Below are 6,000 nucleotides of genomic sequence, written 5' to 3' on the forward strand. Positions count from 1 at the left end.
ATGGGTTGTTAACGTCTCCCACAACCACTGTGTTGGCATTTATATATGCTTTTAGGTCTTTCAGGGTATGTTTGATGAAATTGGGAGCATTGATATTGGGTGCATACAGATTGATGATTGTTATTTCCTTTTGGTCTATTTCCCATTTTATTAGTATGGAATGTCCTTCTTTATCTCGTTTACTCAATGTATTTTTGAAGTCTACTTTGTCAGAGATAAGTATGGCTACTCCTGCCTGTTTCGGGGGCCATTGACTTGGTAAATCTTGTTGCAGTCTTTCATCCTAAGCCTATGCTTATTTCTGTCAGTGAGATGGGTCTCCTATAAGCAACAAATTGTTGGATCTTCCTTTTTAATCCATTTCGTCAAGCAGTGCCTTTTGATGGGTGAATTAATTCCATTAATATTAAGCATTAGTACTGATAGGTATGTGGTGATTCCTGTCATTTAGTTGTCTTAGTTGTTTGAAGGTTTGATTGTGTGTACCTAACTTGATGTTACTCTCTACTGTCTTGCTTTTTCTTTTCCTGTGGTTTGGTTCTGCCTGCCTTTTCATGGTTAAGTTGGGTGTCACTTTCTGTGTGCAGAATCCCTTGAAGAACCTTTTGTAGTGGTGGCTTTGTGGTCACATATTGTTTTAGTTTCTGCTTATCATGGAAGACTTTTATTGCTCCATCTATTTTGAATGATAGCTTTGCTGGGTAGAGTATCCTGGTGTTGAAGTTATTTCATTCAATGCCCGGATGATCTCACCCCACGCTCTTCTTGCTTTTAATGTTTCTGTTGAGAAGTCTGCTGTGATTTTGATGGGTTTACCTTTGTATGTTACTTGTTTTTTCTCTCTTGCAGCCTTCAATATTCTTTCCCTAGTTTCTGAACTTGTTGTTTTAATGATGATATGTCGTGGAGTAGTTCTATTTTGATCTGGTCTGTTAGGTGTCCTGGAAGCCTCTTGCATCTGTATGGGAATATCTTTCTCTAGATTTGGGAAAGTTTCCATTATTATTTTATTGAATAGATTATGCATTCCCTTCGCTTGCACCTCTTCTCCTTCTTCCATGCCCATGATTCTCACGTTTAGTCTTTTGATGCAGTCAGTGAGTTCTTGCATTTTCTTTTCACAGGTCTTGAGTTGTTTAATTAATAGTTCTTTGGTTTTTCCTTTCATTACCATTTCATCTTCAAGTTCTGATATTCTGTCTTCTGTTTGTTCTATTCTCCTGGATTGGCCTTCCGTTTTGTTTTGCAGTTCTGTTTCATTCTTTTTTTCTGAGGTTTTCCATATCCTGGGTGGTTTCCTCTTTAATGTTGTCTATTTTTGTCCTGAGTTCATTTATCCATTTATTCATCGTGTTCTCTCTTTCACTTTGGTGTTTATACAGTGCTTCTATGGTTTCCTTTATTTCTTCTTTTGCTTTTTCACATTCTCTATTTTTGTTGTCTTGGATTTTCTTGAGTGTCTCCTCTACATTTTGGTTGACCCTATCCAGTATCATCTGTATAAAATTCTCATTGTGTACCTGTAGTATGTCTTCTTTTAAATTATTCTTGTGGGCTTCATTGGGTCCTTTGGCATAGTTTATCTTCATTTTGTTGGAGTCTGGATCTGAGTTTCTGTTTTCTTCGTTCCCCTCTGGTTTCTGTACTAATTTTTTGCTATGGGGAAACTGGTTTCCCTGTTTTTTCTGCCTTCCCGTCATTATCTTTGGTGTTGTTACTGTCCCTGTACTGTGTGCAATTAAGTATTTTCTAGCTTGTAATAATAACAATGGTAATATTTAGAATGGAATGGTGAGCTGAGATGGAAAGCAAGAATTAAAGGAAAGGGGAAAACAAATACACAGACAAGAGGAAGAAAGCAGAACAAGGTTTCAGACAAGAAAGTTTCAAAGGTATAAAGGGAGTGGTAGTGTACTAATTGACAGTAAGCTGAACAGACATTAGAGAGACAGAGAGAGGTTTGAAAATCAAAAATAAAAAAAAGATAAGAATAAAAATAAAAAATAAGTAAATGAAAGGAATATCTATATATAAAAATGAATTAAAATAAAATGGAAAATAGAAAATTAAAAAAAAAAGAAAACCAAAAAACCAAAAAACCTCCAAGTTCAAATGCATTGAGGATTCAGTCTTAATAATTTGTGTGTCCATCTCAGTCTCCAATCCTGGAGATGGTGCCTCAGATGTTGTTCTGTAGTTGTCTCATCAAAGGGGACACATAAAGTAGAACAGAACTACACACTCACACACAGAAACAAACAAACAAACAAAAAAAATCCACCAAGTGTCCCAAATTCAAATGTAATAGAGTTTCAGTAAGTTTTTCCACTTGCAGGTGTAATTAGGTTGTTCTCTCATCAAAGGTAGGGAGAAAAAGAAAAAAAAAGAGTCTGGAGACAGTTCTGAGAATGGTATCTGCAGCTGTGGCTTGCCTGCCTGCTGCTGTCAGCCTGCTGTTTTTGGAGGCATTATTTATGCAGATATCTGGGGTGAGCTTAGCACCCACCTGGCCCCGCAGGCTTTGTTTGTTCAGAGTTCTTCTGTGTTGGAGCCTCTGCTACAAACTTTCCCCTTTCCAAGCACTGGGAAAGGTGACACTGCACCCACGTTATCAGTCCTGCATGTTTATTTACAGTTCATGTGGGAGGTGGATCTTCCCCCCTTCTCCTGTGGAGTTTTCCTCCCTCCACCACTTTCACAAGCTTTCCTGCTCCTGATTACTGGGCGGTTCTGCTGCTCCTGCCAGCTGCCATGTTTTTTTACAGTTCTCGTGGGAAGTGGGTCTTCCCTCCTCTCCTTTGGAGTTTTCCTCTCTCCGCCACTCTCACCAGCTTTCCTGCTCCTGGTTGCTGGGCATGCGCCCTGTCCTTGCAACCGCCAGAGCCTCTCCGTCCTGCCCAGCTTGTTTATTTACAGTCCCAGGAAGGATTCCCTTCCCCCAGTCTTCTGCGCTCAGTGCACCCCACCCTCTTTCCCACGTGTCTTATTTGTTCTTTTTGCTTATTACTCAGTTTCTCTTTTTTCCCCTGTTGGAGGTCAGTCTGTCCAGGGGGCTATGCTGCTCTGGCCCAGGCTTGTCTGTGGGAGTACTGCGGTACCTCAAAGCTCACCTGGTCCGCGTCTTCCCAAGCCGTCTGGGCGCGGGTGACTGGCAGCGCGGGAGCCCTCCTGGTTTCTCTGTTTAACATAAAGTGGAGATTCTCTGTGCTGGCTGGAGGTGTGGAGGGGTTAAAGTTATGCCTCTTTTCAGTGATTATGCCTGCAAAGCGTGTCTCCAGCGTCTCTCCAAGATTTCACTATAGGAGGCTCGCTTTCTGCTTCCTCCCTCTAGCTGCCATCTTGGAATCCCCAACACATTCCCTACAAATGGCCATGGGCTGCCTCATTGCTCAGAATAACCAAGTGTCTTTTATAAGCTTTCTGTAGCATTTTATATGGTTGTGTGATCTCACGTGTTATCATAACTCCTAGTCAGTTTTCCTACTGCATGTGCGTCATGGCGGGGTGACATCACGGGACCCAGCATGTGGGGAGGTCAGGCTGAGGGTGCAGCGCTCAGCCCCATGGCTCTGCCTCCCAGTCCATTTTTGCTTCTGCTAATTTGTAGATAGATACATGCTTTTTGCCTTGCTCTGCAATCTGCCTAAACAGGAGCCCACAAAGCTGTATACACAGGTGCCAACACCACTCCAAGATTATTTGTTGACATGGGATCTGAATTTTTCCCTAGGCTGGCTTTGAAATTCAATCTACCCTATCTTTACCTCCTGAGTAGCTTAGACTGCAGTCTTTGTTCTGTGCACCCAGCAAAAAGATATTTTTAAGAAACAGGAACACATAACATGAATATGTTCATATGGTAGCATTTGTATAAAATTGTGAAATTCATCATTGAATTTACTTGTGATGGATATGAGGTTAATATATATGAATGTATTATGTTCTGCATAGCAGTTATAAGTCATAAGAGAAATTTTAAAACAATGATATTTACTATATCTTAATGTATATATACCTAGGGATAAAAGTCATTATTGTTTTGAAAGACTCTTAACATTAACAAACATATGTAGAATAATGACAAATAGACTGGAGTTAGTGCAGGTTTAAAAATGATTCTGGGAGGACAAATTCATATTGGAAATACCCCAGTACCCTACACAAAAATATACTGATTCAGTGCAAATGTACTCCAAACTACAACATGCATATGGTGAAAATTACAGTGAGTTGCAGAAAGTTGAGACTTCTTTACCCAGTTAAAAAGTGTTATTGTTTGCATCTATTTCCAGGAATTTTTCAAATATCTATGTCATAATAAAAGGGAATATAATTCTAAATAAATTCTGGGTTTTGTGCCTAAAACAAGGTCTAGTTTATGGAGGTTTAATTTGGTGAACTAGGCATAACTTTAGTATTTTTTGAAAATGAGAAAATGGTGCCATGAATATGTCAGATAAGTTAAGGAAATTAATGTAACATTGTTTGTGCTACAACGACAAAAATGGGAACTATTCAGTTGGAATTATTTGCTGTATAGAATTCAATTTTATATAAAGCAACAAAAGAGGAAAAGTTTATCAATGTTCTATAGGGGAGGGGTGTCAGCTGAACCTTGACTAATGGTAACCTGCACTTCTCACCAGACATGGATCAGTGTGTGAAGTGTGCAGATCATCAGTATGCCAACTGAGACAAAAACCACTGCCTCCAAAAATCTGTGACCTTTCTGGGTAATGAAGATCCCATGGGTTTGGCTCAGGCTTGCATGGCTGTGATCTTCTCTGTACTCACAGCTCCTGTTCTTGGGGTCTTCATGAAGCACCGAGACACTCCCATTGTCAAGGCCAATAACAGGGCTCTCACCTACATCCTGCTCCTCTCCCTCACCTTCTGTTTTCTCTCTTCCTTGCTCTTCATTGGCCTTCCTAGCACAGCCACCTGCATCCTCCAGCAGACCACATTTGGAATTGTGTTCACAGTGGTTATTTCCACTGTCATGGCCAAAACTCTAACTGTGGTTCTGGCATTCAATGTCACCTCTCCAGGGAAAAGGATGAAGTGGATGTTGGTATCAATGACACTTAACTACCTTATTCCCATCTGCACACTGATCCAACTGACTGCCTGTTTAATCTGGCTTGGAACCTCTCCACCCTTCATTGACACAGACACAAACTCCAAACACGGCCACATCATCATCGTGTGTAACAAGGGATCAGTTGTGGCCTTTTACTGCATCCTGGGATACCTAATTTTCCTGGCTTTTGGGAGCTTCACTGTGGCTTTCCTAGCAAGGAACCTTCCTGACACATTCAATGAAGCCAAGTTCCTGACATTGAGCATGCTGGTGTTCTGTAGTGTCTGGGTCACCTTCCTCCCTGTCTACCACAGCACCAAGGGGAAGGTCATGGAGGCCGTGGAGGTCTTCTCCATCTTGGCCTCCAGTGCAGGGATCCTAGGCTTCATCTTTGGTCCCAAGTGCTACATTATTTTGTTAAGGCCAGAGAGGAGCATTCTACATGGTTTTAGGAATAAAACCCATTCTATGTACAATGAAGCTTCTGAAGGTTAAACTCATGTGTATATTAAACAAAAATCAAAAATAAAACTAATGGGGGCAGGGGGAGAAATGACCCAAGCATTGTATGCACATATGAATAATAAAAAATAAAAATTAAAAAAAAAACTAAACCATCCTAGCAGTAGATATGAGATTAAGCCACGTGGTTTAATTCAGTGTACTGAAAACCCATGCTACTTCTTCTAACAGGGTTAAAATTTCCATATGTTGCATTTCTCTCAATTTCAACATTTGATTGCATTGTGATTTTGTTATTTACTTTGTCTCATTGATTCTGCAATCAACCCTGCAAATAGTATTTGTTATTCTAATCTCCACAATGATGTTTTCTGCCTTTTGGTATTTATATTTATTTTCCTCAATTTTTAGAATATATGAAATTCAATGCTGCTCTGTTTTATATTCCCTTGATATAT

At 40.1% G+C, this 6,000-nt stretch overlaps 1 pseudogene; it reads left to right on the forward strand.

Moving 5' to 3' along the window:
* Positions 1–5,575, forward strand: part of LOC109677102 (vomeronasal type-2 receptor 116-like) — a 42,391-nt pseudogene extending 36,816 nt beyond the window's left edge.
* Positions 5,576–6,000: the final 425 nt, after the last annotated feature.

This window comes from Castor canadensis, chromosome 6 (genome assembly GCF_047511655.1).
Source record: "Castor canadensis chromosome 6, mCasCan1.hap1v2, whole genome shotgun sequence".
Classification (NCBI taxonomy): domain Eukaryota; kingdom Metazoa; phylum Chordata; class Mammalia; order Rodentia; family Castoridae; genus Castor; species Castor canadensis.